Source organism: Ursus arctos, unplaced genomic scaffold, assembly GCF_023065955.2.
Source record: "Ursus arctos isolate Adak ecotype North America unplaced genomic scaffold, UrsArc2.0 scaffold_10, whole genome shotgun sequence".
In the NCBI taxonomy this organism is placed as follows: Eukaryota; Metazoa; Chordata; class Mammalia; order Carnivora; family Ursidae; genus Ursus; species Ursus arctos.
Window position 1 is genome coordinate 48135095 of NW_026622764.1, and position 13783 is coordinate 48148877.

A 13783-nucleotide genomic window follows, 5' to 3' on the forward strand; every position below is an offset into this window, starting at 1 on the left:
CCGCTAGCCAGGTTCATAAAAAAAAGAAAGAGAAATAGAGAAAGAGGGAGGATCCAAATAAGCAAAATCACTCATGAAAAAGGAAAAATAACAACCAACATCACAGAAATACAACTGTAACAGAATATAATAAAAACCTATATGGCAACAAATTGGACAACTTAGAGGAAATTGATAAATTCCTAGAAAGATATACCCTACCAAAATTAAAGAGGAAGAAATAGAGAATTTGAACAGACAAGTTACCATCAATGAACTTGAATCAGTTTTCAAAAACTACCCAAAAAACCCCAAAAGTCCAGGGCTAGACGGCTTCACAGGTGAATTCTACCAAACATTTAAAGAAGCAATAATAACAAATCATTATAAAATACTGATGAAAGAAATTGAAGATGACACAAAGAAGTGAAAAGACATTCCATGCTCAGGGGTTGGAAGAACAAATACTGTTCAAATGTCTGTAATATTCAAAGCAATCTACAGAATGCAATTCCTATCAAAATACCAACAGCATTTCTCACGGAACTAGAAGAAACAATCCTAAAATTTGTAAGGAACCACAAAAGACCTCAGAGAGCCAAAACAATCTTGGAAACGAAAAATAAACTGGAGATATCGTAATTCCAGATTTCAAGTTATACTACAAATCCACAGTAATTAAAACAGTATGGTAATGGCATAAAAACAGACACATAGATCAACGGACTGGAAAGGAAAACCCAGAAAAAACCCACAATTATATTTTGACAAAGTAGGAATGGATATACAATGGGAAAAAGACAGTCTCTTAAATGGTGTTGGGAAAACTGGATAGTCACATGCAAAAGAATGAAACTGAATTACTTTCACCACACACAAAAATAAGATCAAAATGGATTAAGGACCTAAATGTGAGGCATGAACCCATAAAAATCCTTGAAGAGAGCACAGGCAGTAATTTCTCTGACATCAACCAGAAGCAACATTTTTCTAGAAATGTCTCTTGAGGCAAAAGAAATAAAAGCAAAAATAAACTATTGGGACTACATCAAAATCAACTTTCTGCACAGTGAAGGAACCAGGCAACCTACCGAATGGGAGAACATATTTGCAAATGACATCCAATAAAAGGTTAGTGTCCAAAATATATAAAGAACTTACACAACTCAATACCCCCCAAAACAAATAATCTAATTAAAATAATGTAATTAATCTAAATAAAACACGAACAGACATTTCTCCAAAGAAGACACACAGGTTGCCAAAAAACACATGAAAAGATGCTCAGCATCACTCATCCTAGGGAAATGCAAATCAAAACTACAATGAGGTATCACCTCACACTTGTCAGAATGGCTAAAATCAAAACCACAAGAAACAACAAGTATTGTACCATTGTGGGAATGTAAATGGGTGCAGTCACTGTGGAAAACAGTATGGACATTCCCCCAAAATTAAAAATATAATTACCCTATGATCCAGGAATCACATTACTGGGTATATATCTAAAAAATATAAAACACTAATTCAAAGGGATACATGTACCTCTATGTTTACTGCAGCCTTATTTATAAGAGTCAAACTATGGAAGCAGCCCAAGTGTCCACTGATAGATGAATGAATAAAGAGGAGTTGATACACACACACACACACACACACACACACACACACACACACACAGTGGAATATTATTCAGCCATAAAAAAGAATGAAATCTTGTCATTTGCCACAACATGGACAAGAGCTAAAGATTATAATGCTAAGAGAAATAAGTCAATCAAGATAAACACTGTACGATTTCACTCATGTGTGGAATTTAAAAAACAAAGCTAAGGAGCAAAGAGAAAGAGAGAGGGAGAGAGAGAGAGGCAAACCAGAAACAGGCTTTTAACTACAGAGCACAAACTGATGGTTACCAGAGGGGAGGTGAGTGGGGGGATGGGGGAAATAGGAGCTGGGAGTAAAGAGAACACTTACCAAGATGAAAAATAAAATAAATAAACACATAATTATTAGTTTTTCTTTGGCTGAATTAAAAAAATATATTGTTTGCAAATTAGGAATCAAAAGCCATTCTTAGATAATACTCTCCAAAAGGAATCTTAATTGACTTTATTTTGTATTCAAATCATATTTACTAATTCAATGGATATTTACTGAGTACTTCTAGTGACTTTAGGTTAGGGCAATAAGCATGAGCAAGAGCTGTTTCATGGAATACAATGTAATGAAACTGTTAAATAAAATAAATGTATCTATGAAATAAAAACTGAATCAACACCAAAAAGCAAATAATCTGATTTAAAAATGGGCAGAGGACCTAAATGGAAATTTTTGCAAAGACAGCATACAAATGGCCAATAGACACAGGAAAAGATGCTCAACAGCACTAATCACCAGGGAAATACAAACCAAATCCACAATTCCTCACACCCGTCAGAATGGCTGGTATCAAAAAGACAAGAAGTAAGTGTTGACAAAGATATGGAGAAAGGGGAACCCTCGTGCACTGTTGGGGGGGAATGTAAATTGGTGCAGCCACTTTGGAAAACAGTATGGAAATTCCTCAAAAAATTAAAAATAGAATCATCATGTGCTCCAGTAATTCCACTACAGGGCCTTTACCAAAGAAAATAAAAACACTAATTCAAGAAGATATAAAGATATATGTTCCCCATGTTTATTGTAGCATTATTTATAATAGCCAAGATAGATGAACGGATAAAGAAATGTGATATATCTATAAATATACATACATATTTACACACACACACACACACACAAATTACTGTACCACAAAAAGGAATGAACTCTTACCATTTGCAACAGCATAGATGGACTACTAAGTGAAAGCAGAGAAAGACCGATACCATATGATTTGATCTATATACGAAATCTTAAAAAAATGAACAAAGAAAAAGCAGAAGCAGTCCCATAAATACAAAGAATAAACTGGTGGTTGCCAATTCCAAGCAGTATCACTGTTTCCTTCCTCAGTTCTCAAATTTAATATCTCCTTAATTGTTATTTGAATCCAGCATCACAGACCAAATATGCTATACGTTTTTATGACTACTCCCCAAACTTTTAGATACAAAACCCTTCATCATATACTTAAAAGAGACATTTTTATTTTAAAGGACATTTCATTTATTTTTGATTTTCGCGGGGGAGGGGGTGAGTACTGCTGGCACCTGATATACATTTAATAAAATGTTTTGTTTTCTCGATTAAAATAGAAGTCAGAGAAAGCGTTTCTCTTTATTCTAACTGAAGGTGTTGTATCTTAAATTTTATATAAAAATTACAAAAAGGACAAAAATATTGAGATAAATATATCAACAAACTTTTTTTAAACCGATTTTGGAGTCTCTTAAAAATAAGTGTTATTCCTACACCAATTATTTTTTCCTTTCATGCTGAGTACACATCACTGAAGCCCCTGAATTGCTTCCATTCCTCCAAAATACTGTTTCAATGCCAATGAAATTAAATGGAAGATTAAGGAATATTTCCTGCCTTACTAATGCCAATTTTTTCTCTTAAAAGTTTCAAGTCAGGCTATATACAAGCATTAACTCAGTTTCCACAGCAACACCCCCCACCAAGGTCCTACCTCGATGTATGTAAAATGCAAGCATGTGACACCATTTTGGTCCCACAGCCTTGATTTACTATATTTGTAATCCTAAATTTACAGACTATCCTCAGAGAATGTTATCATTTTCCTCAGTACCAATTTTTACCATAAAGAACCATGTGTTTGACCAATCTGCTCTTCAGAGAATCTTTGCATCTGACTGGCCTTTGGGGGTAATATTTGCTTATTGCTTACAAAGTATGGCAAGAGTCAAACAGTTCTTCATTCTTCCCCATTAAAAATAAGTGCCACCTTACTTTTAATACTGTAATGTCCTAAGGGAAATGTATGTTGTCTTTCAGTTTTAACTTGCTCAGAATGCTTGGATAGACATTAGTGAACACTACATGAACTTCTGTATTATGAGCATTGTGTTTTATGATAAATTTCCAGCTGTGTTGTTTTTTCCTTTTAAATCAGTTAAATATAGCTGTCTTTGTGTTTCTGACTTTTTGAGTCTTCAAAGGCTATAATTTGGAGTTTCAGATAAGCTTTTAATGTGTTTAATTTAGTTAGTAATCTAAATTTCTGTTGGATTCTTCAATAATAAATGCAATGATGGGGGTCATCAAACAAAGATGCATTTTGCCTCCATCTAAGAGGTTTGAAGAAATTGCTTGGAAATTAATACCTAGGTTAATAACTATGATGTTGCCATATATGCACTATCTATTAATGTAATTTGACAACTTCTTACCGTTTGCGTAATTACTTGTGACACATAGTAATACACTCGAAGTACAAATAGATATTTCAGGGATAAGGAATCAAAATCTGAGAGGTATGTCTCTAGAGTCCTTCATTTACTTGTAGTTGAAATTAGAGAATGCTATAGTTGTTTCATATTCTTTTGTAATACACATATACATAATTATTGTGCAATAGTAGTTTAATACATATATATTTTCATACTGCTTAAAGTCCACTATTGTAACTGTTTCTTCCTTTACAATTAATTTACCTTGAAAGATAATATAGCATTACTGAAAATTCTTGTTAAGACCAGATGTATTTTTAGCAACATTCTATTTTTGTGAAACTTTAAAAGTAAGTTTATTGCTATTTCTCTGCAATCAAATGAATGTGGTCTGTAATACAAAATCTTATTTATAGAGAATATGTAGCTTCACAGGAGGAAATGTGATCTTCAGCTTCGAATAGGTAGGGGTTCATATTTTGAGTCTGACTCTTCCTAGATGAGTGTTATTTAATCTCTCCAAGCCTAAGAATTCTTCACTTGTAAAGCTTTGAGCTTTAGATAATGCACTCATATACTAATAAATTACTCAACTGTATCAGCATTATACTAACAAATATAAAATAGGAGACTTTTGACCAGAAATCCTCTTCTACCACTTCCTAAATGCATGATCTTGGCCTTAGGTTAAATGGGAATGTAAATATTTACCTTGAAATCATTTAGAGACAATATAAGTAAAATAAATAGCACCAATAGAACAGCAAAGGAGATGTTCAGTAAGAAAGAACAATTTCCATAAAACAACACTTGTATTCTTTTTCATAACAACAATAACCTTTAAACTCCAGGAGCTCAGAGCCTCTGATCCACTCTATGTGTATGAAATAATCATAACCCCTTGTGTTGTAAACTATTAATTTCACTGTCTCAGTTGCATCTCTTAATTAGCCAATACACTTGATGAGGGCCTTATTTGAGGATTTCTCACAATGTCTAGCACAGAACTTGGTTAAAGTAGGAGTTCAATAAACTACTTACTGATCAGTTTGACTCTAATAGGAGCAATTTAAACTTTAAAATGTTTTACATTGATTTTGGGTATATGCAATTATGTCAGGGCTCCCAAGACCATCCTTAAACCAGCTGATTTACTACAAGGATTCCTAGGACTCAGAAAAACTGTTTTACTCATGGTTATAGGACATTGCAGGGAAAGGATACAGATTAAAATCAGCAAAGGGAAAGTTGAGGTAAAAGCTGGAAGAGACTGTACACAAGTGCTCAGTGGTGTCCGCCCCCCAGTAGAGTCACATGAGCACTTGCTCAGTTCTCCTAGCAAAAACATGAGACTTGACACATATGACAATATGACATATATATGAAGCATTCCCAGCCATAGAAGTTGACCCAGTCCTTGTGCGCAGTTTTTTATTAGGGATCACTCACCTAGGCATGTAGTACCTGCTACTCAGATTCCAGTCTTACCACACTCCACTTCCCCAGACATAAAGCAGGTGTTCACCATAAATCACATTGTTAGGATAAACTAATCTGGTCAAGTTGGTGGGGCATGACTCAATGCCTCAGGCGTACAAGAACAGGTATTTACCATCAATACAGTGTGACCTAAGGAAGGCATCAGTCATACAAAATCATTCTTCTCAAGCAGAATATGTCAAGGTCTAAGAGGTTATACCCCCACGAGTCTACCAAAGGCTAGTCCTGAAGACAAAACTTTCCTGGAAATGTGCAGACTGTTAGGTTAACACTTCCTTGCCCCATAATGCATTCATATAATGGAAATTTAAAAAATACATAAGGGCATTAATTGGAAATTATTCCTCCTACTGTTTCTTCATTCACCTAGTTCCCCTGAACATAGTAAAAAGTAATCTTAGTTTCTGATGTGTTCTTTGAGATACTTGTATACATATTCCTCTTTTTACATAATTTTCTATGAAATTTTTGGTATTTATTTTAATTAACAGTGTATCTTATAAATCTTTCCATATTAGCACATAAACAACCTCATTATGTTCTATGACTGCATAATTTTCCTTTTGTTATTATACCATAATTGATTTAAACCCATCCTTCATTTATACATAGATAGTTTCCAATATTTTGCCTTAGAAAGAATGATTCAATGACTAATCAATGTACATATGACATTTTAAAACCATGTGAGTATATCTGTAGGATAAATTCTTACAAGTAGAGGTTTTGGGTCAATTTTGATATATATTTCCAAATGGACTCCCATTAAAGTTTTGCTAATTTGCACTCAAACCAGGCTGTGATTATAACACTTAATCAAAGATTACAAAGATTATAAATTTCTAAATATCAGCAACATTCTAAAGTATAAATATGAAGCATTATATTACCACTGAAGAAAGCAAATCTTGGCAAGAACAATTTAATATAGTATTAAGTAGAGCATTAATATGAAAATAGAGATCTAAGGGGGAGTGCTTGGATCTTTTTTGTTTTGTTTTGTTTTGTTGAATTCTGTAACTTCTCTTATATCAGAAAATGAGAGCACTATTATAGATGTTTTTGTCATCGAATTTTCAAGTCTTGATCTCTCTCTCAGTCAGATGTGACTGAATAAATGAAGTAATAGTTGTGTTCAGGTCAGATGACTAGACAAGAAGGAATAAATTACTGTGAACTTTAAATTTGGCCATTAAAGTGATTGTTGAGATTAAAGCTTCATGAAGCTGTGTAGTTTCCTGCAAGTAGAATCCTTGCCTAGAAAGAGAAGATTTTTTTTTTTCCCCTAAATGAAGCTGGGGGAAAAAAACCTATTTTAAATATAGTAGAATCACATTTTCAACTAATTTTAGCTAGAGTGTGAAGAAAACATTTCAGGAAGATACACTCCTACTGTCTTCATTTTGATGACATATGCGGCCATTTTGTGCGGTCCTATGGTTTTTGTCATGACAATGGTTTCTTTTTTTTCCCCCTTGTCATTGTCATTTCTGACACAAGAACAAGACATCAGAATTTTAATATCATGTATATATTTTCAGTGATTCTGGCTAAGCTAAATTGCCAGCAGGCTACATTATTGTAATTCTCTCTTTGCAAGTCTCACAGCTGCAAGGTTTCTTGTTCATGACAAGTTTCATGAACATATTTCTCCTTGTTGGAGCTTCCCCTAGACTGGATGGCTACCTGTGGCATATTTTATGAATTGTAAAGGAAATCACTTAAAGGCTTTTATACTTTGAGATTTTTTTTCACTCCGATGATTTGTATGTATCAAGTCTTTTGCACCTAACTTAGGTTCAGCTTTTTGAATTTTAAAGAGCTTATCAGTAGGAGGCATTTTATTTTTTGTATTTAATTCCATCAGACAGAAGAAATAACACATTTAATATCTCCAGAGCTAGAAACTTAATCAAATTAATTATTGTGATTCTTTGCTTTTTTATCTAAAGCAATTGTGAGGGTTTTTTAACTTGTAGGGAGCCACTTGCTTTTAATTAGTTAGTAGTATTAAGTTGGAATATTTACTTCCTGCCTACATATCAACTTTTTTCTTCTTTAATTGATATTTTCCTGAATGTCTCTTTAAAAAAAAAGTTGAGAGTGATTTTTTTTATCTTATGGAATCAAAAAGGAGGAAAACATCTGTTAAAATTATTAATGTAGATCCCAGAAGCATTAAATAAAAGTGTGAATCTTCCCTGAACATCAACAAATGGGCTTTTTCTTTATAGGAAGGGACGGCAATACCTCCCTTCATAGTTTCTTTCAATTTTCTTTGACACCTCATTCATATTCAAGACACATGCTATCTATTCCCTTTTCCAAAAGTAATCCTTCCCTCAGTAGTGGATTTACCCACGTATTTTCTGTTTTGTCTTCCTCCTTCATATATGTTGGAAACTTTCAGATGTCTGGATGCAAATACATTCCCACCTCATATTAATCTTGGGAATGTCTTTCCCCATCTTTAAAAATGGTGACAATAATACTGTCTTAGTAGTGAAGAGAAGGGCCACATGCACCCCAATGTTCACAGCAGCATTGTCCACAATAGCTAAATCATGGAAGGAGCCGAGATGCCCTTCAACAGATGAATGGATAAAGAAAATATGGTCCATATCTACAATGGAATATTACTCAGCCATCAGAAAGAACGATTACTCAGCATTTGCAGAAACATGGATGGGACTGGAGGAGATTATGCTAAGTGAAATAAGTCAAGCAGAGAAAGACAATTATCATATGGTTTCACTCATTTATGGAACATAAGAAATAGCAGGGAGATCGGTAGGAGAAGGAAGGGAAGAATAAAGCGGGAGTAAACAGAAGGGGGAATGAACCACGAGAGACTATGGACCCTGGGAAATAAACTGAGGGCTTCAGAGGGGAGGGGTGTAGGGGATTGGAACAGGCCAGTGATGGGTATTAAGGAGGGCACATATTGCATGAAGCACTGGGTGTTATACGCAAACAATGAGTCATGGAACACTACATCAAATACTAAGGATGTACTGTATGGTGACCAACATAACATAATAAAAAATTAAAAAAAAAATAATACTGTCTTAGTACTTTTGGCCTGTGGTAACAAAAGTACCATTATCTGGGTGGATTATAAACATTTATTTCTCATAGTTCTAGAGGCTGGGAAGTTCAACATCAAGGCACCAGCAGATTTGGTGTCTAGCGAGGGCTTGCTTCCTGGATCATAAATGTCCAACTTTTTGTTGTGTCCTCATACTGAAGAAGGGACAGGGAGCTCTCTGGAGTCTCTTTCATAAGAGGACTAACCCCCTTCATGAGGGCTTTACCCTCACGACCTAATCACTGTCCCCACCCCAAAAATGTCCACCTCCTAATATATTAAGGGTTAGGATTTCAATATATGAATTTTAGGGGGACACACACATTCAATCTATAGCAAATATCAATCTTTCTCTTTGGTGATATCATATAAGTACATCAAAAACTACTGAGAACATAGTACTAGAACAAGCTGACCTTGGGTTTCCAGTAATTGACCAAGAGCTAAAGCCTTACTTTCTAGGCTGAGGTTATTTGACATATTTCCTGCTGAGGCAATCAGTAGTAGTCATGCAGGAAGCTTGGCATTTAAGGCAAACAAGAAATTAAAAAAGTTCTCTATTTGGGAAAAGGTTCATAGACTAGCAGGTCTCTTGTTATGAAGAAAAATTTCTCCTTTTGATGGCCTGAGGAAGGTTGGGGATTATTTTGAGCAATGAGTTTAACTTTGCTCTACTGATTTTTCCTTCTAAAGCCTCAGTGCTTATGTAATATTCAGCTTCTGTAAAGATTCAGAATGGTAAGGTGATAAGGAAATATAAAGCTTTGATGAAAATAACTATTCAAATACTATTTTTTAAAGGCTAAAGAAATGATAGAGTGTTCCACAGAAGGGTAAAAACCTTTTTATACTTTGGAGTAAGTCCATTTAAGGTCACTTCCACCCATGATAATCTATCATTTTATAAATTACATGTGAATATAAAGTATAATGAACAATAATAATGATACATGTTAATAATTAAATTAGCATGATATGATCAAAGAGATGACTATGTCTTTCCTCCAAGAGTAGGCTTAATATAGTGCGCTTATTTGCTGGGTTTCAAATGAAGAAATGAGAAAAACATTAGGGAGCAGCCCAGTTAGGGGCAGATACCACATTTGGGTACTCAAAAAATACATGTCCTAGGGCGCCTGTGTGGCTCAGTCGTTAAGCGTCTGCCTTCAGCTCAGGGCATGATCCCGGAGTTCTGGGATCAAGCCCCACATCAGGCTCCTCCGTTGGAAGCCTGCTTCTTCCTCTCCCACTCCCCCTGCTTGTGTTCCCTCTCTCGCTGACTGTCTCTATCTCTGTCAAAATAAATAAAATCTTAAAAAAAAATACATGTCCTTTCTGGAGCATTCATCAGTGCCAAACATTGTATGGAAAAAGTTCCTTAAAAAGGTTTCATTTAGTTCTTTTGATACACTTATGAGATACGTATAATTATCTATTCATAGTAGAAACATTTAGTACATTTTCCGGATTTCACAGCAAATAAATTTCACTACCATCAGTTAGATTCTACAACTAGAACTCATAACGTTCCAAAGCGTTCGTCTTTACCTACGTATTTGAATAAACATACAAAGCCCCTGATCTACAAACCACATAAAAGACCACTACTTAGGACTTGCCATTAATGTAAAAATGTAGGGACCTCCATAGGCTCTCTCTTTCCTTTCTGGAAAGTTGGTGGCCATAATTTGCTCCCCTCTCCCATTCAGAGTTTAATCTATTTGCCGACGTTCAACCTCTCTCTCCATAACAGTGGGGACCAAGATGGTCTTAACGTTCCCCTTACCTTGCCTAACTTTATTCAGTGTTCTTCCTGACTATAGGCCCGTGGTCTCCCTTTTCCTGGAGTATTTACTTTAGAAAACTTGCAACTGTAAATTTTTTCTGCCATTTTGATATGTATGTAAGTCTTCTCCCAGCCTCTTCCAAGTTTTTCAACCTGGGAGAAGTCTTTCCCCAGGTCCTGGGAACGATCTTTTTGAAATCTAAGCCTCAAAGAAGATAGCACCCCTATCTCCCTGTCTCTGTGAGCAGGTAGGAGCCCAATTTAGGCTAAGTCTAAGACAGGAGACTAACTTAGGATGGGTACCAGTTAACAAACACAACCACAGAGAAAAGTACTTGCAAATACAAGAATAACTCAACATGCTCATTACCTCCCATTGATCAAGCTCCCACTACTGTCCTCTACTATGTTTCCAATAGCTCAACACAGTTCTTAAAAACCCTCCTGTCTTTTGTTTCCGTGAAGTTGAGTTCATCTCTCTCCTTTATTATAATAATCTTAAATAAAGTCTTCCTTGCCTTTATTTGTCTGGTGCAAATTTTTGCTTTGATAGTGGAGAAGGATAAAAATTGGCATATTATTTTTAAAGAGTCACTGCCTTATCTGGAGAGATAAACTATGGAACTACTTTCTTTGGTCCTGTTCATTCTTCATTGCATCATTCAAATATCTCTTCTCCAGGATGTCTTGCCTTACTTACCCCTTCACAAATAATTATTCTTTTTTTTTTTTTGGTATGTTGTCATATTTGATTTATAACCCTCAGGGTATATGTGCTGTGGCTTGTTCATCAATTAGAACATGCTGTGATGATACTAACAGTGTCTTATTCATACATACACATGTATGTATGAATGTAACAAGACAGAGTGAAGAATTGTTTGAGAACTTTCCAATCACTACGTTACCCCCTAAACCCTGCTATGCAAGCTACTGAAGAGTTGAGAAAGAGTTACTAAATTCTAAAGGCAGCACTGAATGAAATTCACTTCTTTGTGAGACCCCAGGGCTGTCTGGGCAAACTGGGATGCAAGTCATTACCAAAGAGAGTAAGAGTCACCAGGTGTGAGAAGAAGTTGCCTTTGAGCAAAGTACATTGTTTGTGAAAGTTGCTCTACTGTTTTTCCAAAAAACTAGTAAGGGACTGTTAGGAGAATTGCCTGAAGATTTGCAAATCCCTGAAGGGGAAAGTTTTAGAATTTTGTTTTGCTACTGGATTTCTGCTGTGCAATCAGCATATACCATTATGTCCATATGCTGCCTGAGTATGGAAGAGAACTGTAGACAGATTGCCTGTAGTCAGACCAGAGGACAGAAGGCAGGGAATCTTAAGAGTTACAGGTTTCCAAGACACAAAACTGAGGCAGTGAAAGACAGAGACTGAGGCAGATGAGACTTGAGCTCTGGGTTTGCTGTAATCTCACTGGAGGACTTCAGTTCATTGCTGCCTGCTGGGGACCAGATGGAAATGTGGGACCACAAACATTCAGGAAAGGTCACTTAGATTCTGTCCTATGTAAGCAAGGCCTGTTAAGACCTCCACTAATGCACAGCACACCTTTTGAAAATGAGCTAGGTCAACGAGGATGACTAACAAATGGGAGAGCCATCTCCTACACAAACAAAGAATGTTGGTCTTGATAAGGAAACAACTGTTAAAATGAATTCCTAAAGTAAGCCCTATTTTTCCTATTCCTCTCCAACCACTCCAACACATGTCAAAGATAATGGGAGAAAAAATGGGTAAGGGCATAAAAGAGCAAACTGCACTCTTCACTCCACTAAAATGATGGAGCCATAGTCTGGTCTGCACGGGGTGAGAGGGTGAGTCTGAAGCAGGACTGACATTTTTAAGTGGGTACAGCCACTTTCAGTAATAAATATGAGACTGCATAAATAATCTAAAGTGCCTGGGAATTAATTTGTAAAACCCAATAGAAATATCAAGTGATCCTACTACCTAGGGAAAATATCATTACATATATCAATTAACTGAGCCCTCGCTTAGACCTACTACATCAATTTTCATCCCCACCACCTATGATGTTCTTTTACATACTTCATGAAGTATTTTTTTTAATTACTGGGAATACAATAAAGCTCTAAAACTAAAAAACCAACTAGATAGACTCTCTCTCAGCTGTACAACAGAATAACAAGTAGAATTAGTGATCTCAATTAAGTGTTCTATGGGTAGACAGTGCTGAAATAACTGGTATAATGTGGCTAAACTGTGCCTGGATCTGTGGTCTTTGCAGCTACTGAGTCTTGAGTAGGGGGATGAACAGGTATAAATGTCAACCATACATATCGATGCAGAAACAGCTGCAGAAGGCAAATGGACAATTTGCAAAAAAGTTACTATGGCCTCCTCCAGAGATGTTATGTCCTGGAAAAAGAGAAATTGGAAGATATCCTGCAATAAAAATAGCAACTGATTCATCCATCCTCTCTCTTAGGAAGCATACATTCTTAGTTGAGGACATTTTGTGACAAATTATGTTACCCACATACATGTTTATTGTATTGGAAGGCAACAAACACAAATCTCAAGTGAACTGAGACAAAAAGTGCGTTTGAATCCTTCATTTCTTTCTCAAAACATTTTTATTGGCTCACCTGGTGAAACAATGAACCTTGAAGTCGCATCCCTTAATTCTGAATGCATCAATTAAAAATTGCCATACTTCTAAGCCCTGCTTGAGTTTGTTCTTTATCTATGAAATAAGCACAATAATGTTCTATTTCACCAGGGTGCTCTGAGGAATAACTAGTAAAAACGACTGCAGCATATCCTTTTTAAAATAAAAGCGCTATGTAAATGCTAAGACCAAGGGTAATAAACTCACAAACAGGGATGTGTTCATAACAAAGTGTAATATATTTGAATAGATAAATGACAAGCATCCCATATAGAAACCAGAGAACCTTTAGTGCTTAGGCAGCTTTTAATAATTTTCAAGGGAATCCTCTCTGGGGGCAAGAGATTGATACTGACTCCTTTCAAAAGATCATTCTAAGTAAAAAAGGATTTCATCTCTTCTTGACTACTGATCATGTACTAGTGGTAGCCAGAATAAAAGAACTACTGAC